The sequence below is a fragment of the Poecilia latipinna genome, unplaced genomic scaffold (genome assembly GCF_001443285.1).
Source record: "Poecilia latipinna isolate Pla-1442-1.1 unplaced genomic scaffold, P_latipinna-1.0 Scaffold812, whole genome shotgun sequence".
Taxonomy (NCBI): Eukaryota; Metazoa; Chordata; class Actinopteri; order Cyprinodontiformes; family Poeciliidae; genus Poecilia; species Poecilia latipinna.
Window position 1 is genome coordinate 121,955 of NW_015113428.1, and position 10,671 is coordinate 132,625.

Consider the following 10,671-nt stretch of genomic DNA (forward strand, 5'->3'; position numbering starts at 1 on the left):
TTCTGTCTTCTTCTTTTTTTTTTTTTTTTTTTAAGGTTACAGGGAACTTTTTGAAATTGCTTTTTCAGTTCTCTTCTGGTCAGATTCCTTAAACTCATAATGTAGATCATACTTGCAACCTTTGTAACCAAACGGGATTTTTTTTTTTTTTAAATCCTTCTTGTCATTTTGAAAAAAGCATGCTACCATACCATGCTGCATATGAAGACAAGGGAATAAATGTGCTTAAACAGAAGCTGTAAATCCCCACATCAAAGTGGTGCTTTGGCAATGTGTGAAATCTGTACTATCCGTGGCAAAGGGAGTGCACCTCCTAAAACCGCAGGACGCTCCCAGCTAGCTCTGGAGAAAGCAGAAACACCAGCCACAGAGGTTATAGCATACACCACTCTGAAGTAAACGGTCACGTTCCTGACGTCACGACGCAGTGGAAATGAAACAAGAGGAGGGCAGGTTTAGACGTAGCGGCAGACTCAGGACTTCCCGTTTTAGCCAGTAAAATGCAAAAAAAATGTGTTGAATGATCTCACTCTGCTCAGACAGACATGAGAACAAAGAGAGAAGTGAAAGTGCATGTGTGCAGTTAGTACATAGTAGTGATGTCAAAGCGTTTTGAAAATTAGACATCTTTCCAGTGCTGCTCAAGGACACAAACTTAAATATGTGTACTTGTTACACATATTTTCATGCCGATATGCAAAAAAAAAAAAGGAATCAGTTGAAGGTTTACTCCTCACAAGTACTTTATATCAACGTACATGACCAAGTAGAATCTGTTTTTGTGCTACTGAGATAATTCTGCTGTATGTCTGCGTCACAATGTTGCAGAGGTAAGAAGTAAATCTACAAATACCTAAACTAAAACATTCCGTCTCTAAATCACACCAGATTTGAACAATGTCACCATTTCCATGTAAAAAAACAGTAAAGCACATGTTTTGAAAGTCCGTGGTGAACGGTGCACATGCTATGGGGGAAATACAGGAGCCACATTGAAGGCTTTTGGTCGCATGAAGTCATTTTCTTGAACATAGTGGAACTTAAGTCCCACACTGGGTATCCGTTTCCACTTTCCTGCTCCTTGCTGAACAAATTGGTTTGAGTCAAATTTAAACTCTGGGCTTTGCTCTATGTTGTATTTTTAACAGTGATTACAGGATCATGACACTAGAAATTAGGTCATCTTATATAACCCTCCTGTAGCAACGTTTCTATGTCGATGGCTGAGCAGAGCTGTTTCAGAAGATCAACAAAACCATTAAAACCATGAACTGATCTTGGTACCAGCTGAACATGATTTACAAGCAAGAATATTTCAGTTCTGAAATAATTTGGAACGTTTCTTTTTTCAACCAGGCTCCAGAGTTTTTAATTGGCCTCTTGTTAATGTCACAAATTAGGTCATTATGAACACTGTAAGAAACATGGGTACATGTTTTATAACACTATAGGTCTGATAATGTTACATTCAGAGGGTGATTCATGATCATGCTCATGGATGGATGGATGGATGATGGATGGATGGATGGATGACTGTTTCAATTGCTTTTTGTTACTCTTAATATTTCGTCCCTTTTGTCTGAAATATAAAATGGTCTTCAGTGACTCAGCATTTTTTCGCAGGACTGCATTTTATATTAGTGGTTCTCCTGGGATTTTTTTTTCGCCTGCTCGCATTTTCCCCCTCCTTCCCTTAATTCCCTTTTTTGTTTGTTTGTGTTTCTTCACCTTAAATAGATTGTCAGCAGTTTTGTTTGGCAGATAAATTGCTGACCTGTGAAGTTCAAGAGAGCTATGTATTAAAAAATAAAAAATAAAAATATATAGCCATTTCAGGTCATGAAGTTAGAGACCATAGCGGTTCGGTGTAATCTCAATTAAATGGTCAAAGCCTAAACAGATCCTTCCGAACGAAGAAAAAGTCTTCGGACTATTGGATGCACTCTATACACAATGATCGTGTTCAACAATATAAATGCCCTGAGTTTGTGTTTAATGTGCATTCCCATGGTATCAACTGCCCAAGGTGCTTGCCAGGATGTTGCTGTCCCACACAGCCGTTTCCTCTCAGGGTTGGGTGATTGACAAAGACACAACAGGCCACAGAGCCAAAAAGGGCCAGTGCTTCACTGCCAAGCACTCCGGGTTACAGAGGCATTCCCAAACTGAACAAAGGCGTTAAGCAACTGGAGATACAGGCACATATCAATTTCAGTTTTAATGAGCACCTTCTGTACTCAGGCTTAATAAGCAGAGTCACCAGCTATCATCCGTGTGTGAAGAAACATGAAAAAACAGATTTTATGGGCGTTGTTCTGGGACAAGCTTGCAGTTCAAAGATTTATACTTTGATAATGACAGCTCGGTTTTTCTGGATGTCAGTAAATCACGTCGTTTAGCTATCAAATTCATCTCATCACAGCGAAAGGGCACGATTGTGAAGTAATGTGTATCGGAAGTGAGGGAACTTCAGGCTGAGATTTCAAGCTGCCTCCTGGTGTAAACATCAGCATTGTTATCCAGGTTACAGCAATGAGACGTGACAAAGGCTCCTTCCAGCCCCGCTCTATCTTGCAGGGCAACTCCGAGGAGCGATACGATCAGACGGCAGCGATAACATCATATGCAGGCTCCCAAACATCCCTCCATGAACAATATTGTTAATTTGTTTCTGTCATTCTCCTCCCCCGCAGTTCCTCTGGGTGTACGTAAGGTTTCTCTCTCTCTCTTTTTTTTTTTTTTTTTGTCAAGCAAAAATCAGTACCTGAGTATGTGTGTGTGTGTGCGTGTGTGTGTGTTTTTTTTTTTTAATAAACCTGCATCATCATGTTGGTGTGTGGGCATCTCAAACAAGCCTTTTCCACTTACATGCAGTAGCTGATGAGCTCATCATGTCTGAGGTAGATCGGCCTCCTTGACAGACGTTGTTAATGTTTCAGTACGTTTGGATGCAGTGGCTCACAGTTGACTTTCATTAAAGAAAACACTCGACTATCACCATAGAGATGGAAGAGCTGACGGGCCTTTGTCATCCAGCAGGCTGTTTATCATCATGTCACCTCTCCACTCACTCATCATCTCTAATGTAAAATATCCACAACATTCATTATTACACTTTTTTTTCTCTTTTATGTTTTACTAATTAGTAGAAACCCTCATCTCCAATTTTAACATGTCCCAACTTGAGGCAACGGTAGAAGAAGAAGAAGCAAATCCTCTTTTAACTGTATTTTACCTCTGGCAAACGTGATAAAGTGAAAGTTTTCAATCCAAACGAAATATAATGTAGAAACATAAGTTTTCATAAAATAACTTTCACGTATTAAGAGCTACATAAGCTGATTTTCTTTTCCCATGCAGCAAAGCTGGCAGGTATCCAGCCATTTCAACTCAATGTAATGTACAAGACAAATATCGTTTGATCAAGATAAAGAGAATGGCATAAAGTAGCACATACCAGCTAGCCTGTGTCACCCACCCAGCTCAGTTTGCTGAACTCAAACTATTAGCTCATAGACTCTGTGTGACTCATATTTTCTGACTGCTTGCCTCTTTTCGGAGATGCTGTGCAAAAACAAACAGATATGACTATGAAAATGTTCCCAGAGGAAGGGACAGAGGTGCCTCAACTATGCCTCAGTCCTGGCATCCAATCAGAGTGAGCTTTCATCTTAAATAAATGAACAAGAGGAAGACCTTTTCCTAATTTACATGTTGCAATAAAAACAGGTTGATATGGCCAATGAGACACATCAAGTAACAAATATTGTTTCCATTCTTTTTTCTTTTTTTTTTGAGGTCTCAGCGCTTATAGGATTATTAATAATTAAGAACAAATCAAATACAAACTAGCCTGACACCAATTGTGTTATGATAAACATGAAAAAACTGCACTACAGACAAACATGGAGCTCGTCAATGAAGGCTCAAAAACTAAAGCGACTAAAGGTTTTGGCAAATCCCTCCAGTTAACTGATTTCAGGTTTGCCAATCACTTCAATGAATACCTGTGTGTTACAAACTGCTTCTACTACTTTAATCTAAAAAAAATAAAATAAAATAAAAAAAAAATAGCATGACATGCAGCGCATGCATTGTTGTCAATAAAATGCAAAGTTAACCTACAGGACATATTAAAAAAAAAAAAAAAAAGAATAGTAGGCACATGTTTCTTTGTCTCTATGGGTCAGGAAAGAACAGCCTACCTAGTTTTAAACCATAGCTGAAGTCGAAGTAATAATTAAATTATTTAAAATAGCTGAAACTGTGACAAATTTCGTTCGACAAATAGGTTGGACGATAAAGTACACTTAAATATATTGCTACCGTGCACAGAAGAATGGATTAGAAGGAGAAGAAGATAAAAAAAATAAAATAAAATCAGCAAAGCTCTCTTTCAGAGAACCGTAGTAAAACTGTAATCAAATCTTGAGGTCACCAAGCATCCAGGCCAAGCTTTTTATATCCAGCTTTATTTTAAAGGTTTTGAATATGTCTTTGCATCTCAAATTCAGCACTATTTATTTTATCTTTTTAGTTAGCCCTTTTATGCGGAGATGTCAGGAGTTAGTCTTCTAGTGCCAGTGTCCTGCGTGTTTCAGTCAAAACGTTTAGGTGGGCTTCTGCTTTGACAAGCTGAGGAGGCATTTGGACCATTTTAATCCGCTGTGTTGAAGCAGACGCATCTCAAACTGACAAGACACCAGTCCTTAAGGGTTGCAGCTGGCCATGCGTGAATTACATCTGTCCACTGTGTTTCCACACAAGAAAGCGTCCTTATGGACAGAACATGTGTTGGATTCATAAGTTGAGATTTTTTTTTTTTTTCCCACCAATGCAAAATCCTTAGCAGCGTGCTCTTGCAAATTCGATTATATAATGAAAAACTTGCACTGCCACCCACCCAATCCGTCGATTTCTTTCTCTTTTTCTTTTTAATTTCCACCTTAATTCCAAAAGCTGTATGAAACTATAAAGCAGCCAGTTAGCTCTGGAATGAATCCAGTCTCCTTTTAACGTCAGAAAGTGACTTTTCAAGTGATTAACAGTAAAATCCGTTATGTTTCGAGATATGAATGGGATTTATAAAGCTTGCTTGATCCAATCTGTTCATGAGCCTCAATTGTCAAAATACTCCTGGATAAAGAGGAAAGCACTGCTTTTGTGTTTTGTCAACATTCGGAAGGCGAACAATGAATTATCGCACGTTATATCTCTTAATTGCTCCTTTCAGTTTGCAGGTCTTATGCATGCATGTGCACCAGCACAAGCAAGCGTCCAAAACACCAAATGCAGAGCATACACTGGGCAATCAGATATAAACCTGCTGACAGTCCGTTTGGAGTGATATTCTCCAGCTACAGTAACAGGCCAAACAAGTCTGAGCAGTGCACTGTGTATTCATACACTTTTTCACTGAGCTTGGCCTGAGGCCTTCAACACAGTAGGCTGAGAGAGCAGGGTGGGGCTCAGCTTACTTATAAACCTGGTACCAGTTCTGCCAAGGCAGCACAGTAGTCTTTTAGATTTTACTTTACATCTTCACGGTGAACATCAATCTATCTTATTCTCTCTCTTTTTTTTTAAGTTTCTAAGTGAGTTTTGTTTGTTCTGTTATTTTATTTCTGTTTTATGGAAATCCAAAGCTTGCCTGTGCTGCAGAAGAAGAAGAAGAAAAAAAAAAAGGAGTTGTATTCTTCCCTCTTGCTGATTAGGCCGGATTCATTGTCAAGCAGTTTTGCATCACCTAGACAACATCTACATAAGCCTGTCCTCCCAGTGAACTGTGCTCTGCACCCTGACGAAGCGAAGGGGAACAACAGCCCTTATGGCTACGGGACAGGTAAATTGCACTGGGAGACAAGGCGCTGTTTGTGTCAGACGGAAACATGACACGTTCTAATGCAGGAAGTATGCCATTTTTCTTTGGATTCTCTCATTTCTCACTGTAAACTAAAGAAATAAACCCAGCAAAATGGGCATTGCAGAAACAATGCTGGCACCCTTGTGTCTGTGAAGTTGTTCTTGAAAAACAAGGTGATGTGTGACTGACAAGCAATATGTTCCCAAGACTTATTTTCATGTCCCATCATGTATAATATTTCAGCATGGTTTGAACAAGAGAAGGATATTGCTAATCAGCGTTGCATCGTGGAAAAAAAAAAAAAAAAAAAAAAAAGGCCCTTGAAGCTGCAGGGTGTAAGTCACGTCATAGCACACATGGAAATGAAGCCAATGTTATTTTCTTTTGCTTTTACAATTGCTTTGCTCAGGTCACAAAGGGTGACTCTGTAAAACTGTAAAGTAAGGAGCTGGCTCAAACCTAATGCACTCATTTTAAGAGTCAAAAGATTTTACTATCCTGTCACTGCAGTGAACTTTTTCTCAGTCATTTTAACATGAAAGTCAATAATCAGCATCCCATAAATCTTTGCCAATTTGTGGCTGTTTAAACTTGATCTTAAGACAGACAAGTTTACAAGCCAGTGATGAAGAAACATTTAGCATCTGGCACCTTTAGCGAAAGACATGGTTAAGACAGCAGAGACTGTATCTCTACAGTGTCTTGCAAAATTGCTCCTCACTACTTTTCAACATTTTCATGTATTGCAACAAAAAATGTAGATAAAAACGTATAACGAATTAATACATGATTAGATCGTTTAGAATGATTTTCTTTTATATTTAATCAAACATTTAGAATATGACTTTTATACTAAGGCTTATTGACAGGGTTTGAACCAATACATAATAGAAAGGAAAGAAAAATACCCAGTTATTGTTGGTTAAGCTAAATTGATAATATTATCACACTATTTAGAAATACAATCAAAATTAAATATTTTGCTGACATTGGGGAAATCTAATATCGGTACAGTTTTTCTACGAAGGCCTCAGAGGTTATTAGAGAACACTAGTGTAGCAAAAAAACATGAGAAACAAGGCAGGAGGACAGTCGTGGAGAAGTTTAAAGCACGATTAGGTTATAATACGCATTCCTTTAGAAATTATTTTGTGCGGTGTCACAAATTAGCAAAATTCTTTAAAATTTCACATAGCCTTCTGTGACATTATAACATAGCATGCTTTCACTTAAACTTTGACAAATTATAAATTATGACCAAAACAAAAAATGTCATTTGGATAGACATGTTCAATCATGTCTGTCCAAATGACATGATTTGTGGGAACACGGCAAGAAAAGCCTGTGCTGGTGCATGCACAAAAAAATAAATAAATAAAAAATCACAAAGCTGGTCCAAGTTCACTGAGAGATGCATAAAAGTAAATATAGTGCAATCCTAAGAAAAAAATTGCAGAAGGTTGGGCGTGGCTCCGGCAGGATAATAAAACTAAACACTTCATCATTGTGTACTGCTGTGTGTTGTTTCTTTGACATGAAATCTTAATACAAACCTCTTTGTGTGGCAGTAATGTAATAAAATGTGAGAAATTCAAGGGTGTGAATACTTTTGCAGGGCACTGTATATGCCTTAAAAAAAACAGCCCACATATGAAATCATGCATTTGACAGCGATTATGTAACACATCACTTAATGGCACTGTATCTGAGTGCCAAAATGAGGAGACACCAGTGATTTTTGCTGTGTGAGAAAGCGAGTTCACTGTGCATGGGATGAGATCCTGAGAGATTTAAAGTTGAGTAATCTATATGAGTCTTATGGATCCCATATGTTCCGCTGCCTCGTTGCCAGACCAGAAGATTGCAGGATGATGAGGTGCTAAGATGTCAGATTTCCGAGAGAAAAGGACAAATGCAAACGGCATGAGAAGAAGATGAAATGGGGGGCTCAAAGTGTTGAAGATTCAAAATCAGTTCACATGCACCAAGCCAAGTTTTAGGCTTGGGCTCGCAGTCTATGACCTCACTGCTAAGCGGGGAGTGGAGCTGCTCGACAGCCTTGCTGCACCAGTCCCTCTGCTTTGTGTGGTTTTGTTCAAGACAGATCAAGAAGGCAAGAAATGAAGCACAGAACACGAAGGTGGGATATGGGCCCCAAAAAAATGTACATCTGAGCCAACCATCAAGTGCTTGCTTGCGGTTGTCTCGTCTGGTCAATGCTGGGCAAGGAGCGGAACATGTCCCCACCCATAACAGAGGGCTTACCCTAGGTTCTCACACAACTATGTCAGAAACCCCTCTTTATGACCCAGGCCCTTACAGTCTGTGGAGGGGCTGAGCTGCCATGGTGTGGTACTGGTGCAGGAAATGGAGCCAAATCAGAGATCACTGCCAAATGGCACCAACTCTGCACGACATGAAAAGTAGAGAAAGAGCAAAATGGAAAAGCAAGAATCTTTTCTACAATAAAAAAAAGTAGTGTGCCTGGCTGTTGGGCTGATAGAAGAAAGAAATAAGTGGTTATTGTCTTGAAATATCATCATGAGAGGAGTCTTAGTTTTAAACTGTCTCAGTAAACAAGGGGGATTGTTGTTAAATCTGCATTAACTAGCAGCAGCAGAAGACAAAAAAGAAAATTAATGGGAGAGCTGCAGATGTACAATAATCAGGCAAGGAAGTCAATGGAAATGAACAACACTGAATTTCTACATGATGCTGTAGAGGTTTTGTTGTTGGATCCTCAATTAGAATGAAAACTAGTGGTCAAGATGATGACCGTGTGAGCAAGAAAAGGCAACAAAAGGCTTTGACAATTTTCCAGAGCTCTGGATATTTTTATGTTTTATATTCGAGAAAATTTGACTCACCAGTTGCAGGTTTTTGCACCAAGGTCACACCATCAGCAATCTGTGAATTCGGTCTATGAGTCGTCAGAGCACAGTTGATTTTGCACCAGGAAGGTCAACCAAAGCACCGTTAGGCAGTTGTTCATTATGTTATGCCTCAATGCATTTATATATGTTTTACCTACCCAGATAAATTAAATAAGATAATAAGATTTTCTTTTTTTCCTCCAACAATTTTACTTTTGTATCCACAAACTCAGAAACTGTGAAACTTGTGGTCAAATATTTGTCTGCTAGTTCTTACTGTTTCATTTTGGTTGATCAAAGTGATCATAGTATATTTGATTTGTATGATTATCCATCTTAATCCTAAGTATGTTTCATTTCAACTTTCTATCTAATATTACTTGTAACCCAGGGCAATGACATTGTACCAGATGCACTGTAGACAAAGTGAGACATAAAGTGTGAATTGGTTTATAGCTTTGACAAGCGACATGTGGTAACTTTCCCTCCAAGCTTACATTAGAAAGTAATTTCTCTCTTTGTAGATTTTATTTCTCTCCCACTGAGCTGAACCTTCTCCAGCAGCTTACTGCAGCTCTAGCCAAGATGCTAAATAGTCCCAGGTGTTGTCACAGCTAGGCTAACTCAGTCAGCAGTTACCTTACCTTGAGCTGCTTGCAGCCTTCACTCAAAGATCCAAACTTTACCATAAAAGTAAGTGAGCTTACCCTTTTGCGAGCATGCACCTTGATGCACAAAATGTCAGTCATGAAATGAGGTCGTTTTATCTTTGTAGTACTTATGTAACCCTTCCAAAAAGGGGCCTGCTCTGTGCTTACTGACAACTTACAAAGGCAGTGCATGCAATATCATTGGAAAACCTGACAAAAACAAGACAAATTGGTTGTCCTCTGTAAACCATGTCTTGTTGAACCTGTATATTCACTTCCTTTCTATGAACTTCCTGATTCTCTATGAGAACTGCTGTACTTGGCTAAAATTAGCATGGAGGAATTAACTCCTCATTTAATCTGAGTTGCAGGCCCAGATGGTCCTCATACCTGTTGCCTTTTTTCAAGATTAAATGATACGCATCTACTTTGATGCAAGTAAATTCCCACCAGCATTGCGCTTTAACAATCTGTTAGGTGAGGGTTTCTGGTCATGCAGGCAAATGCGGTCTGCGCACACTTACGTGGCCATTTGCCAGCACTTTCGGGGCAATCTGCATGCAGACATGGGCAAGTGGAGGCAGGAGTATAGCTGCTACGTGCCTCCGAAATGGTTTACAGAGGGCAGACCAAAGAGCATGGTGGGAAGGTGAGAAGGTGGGAAGAATGCCTTCAGATAAATCCTCTATAACTTGCACCAGGACCTACCTTAATGTAGATACACTATGTACGAGGTAAATAACATGCAAATCCTTTCGTATCAGATCCACACAGTCCTTTGCTTGGACGTATGCTTTCAGCCAGGCTCTCTTTTTTTTAATTTTTGCTGACTCGCTTTTAAGTAAATAGTCAATCAAGAGCTGTGCAATTTCAATATAACACAAAAAGATGCAAGTACATTAATTTACAAAGCAAGATTTAAGGATTTAACTATGCATACAATGTTGTAAAGCATGTGTAAAAAAACAAAAATAAAAACAAAAAAAAACACCTCATCATTTTCAAATAACAACCACAGGGCCATAAAGACTGTGTGGTGTGAAATGCAACAAGTGAGTTTCAATGTGGTTCATAGACTTTTGTCAACACAAAACTTTAGAGCATTTCTCTCTATTATCGAGGACATAATATTACATTTTTCAGCCTTAATATTACTTTGATGATCTATAAGTCATAATATATGCTGTTGAGGCTGAAATACATGACAACAGGGTCAATGTCTATGTTCAGAGTTTAAAATACTAAGAATGTATTTACGATCCTTTTTCACATTTTTGCATTATGC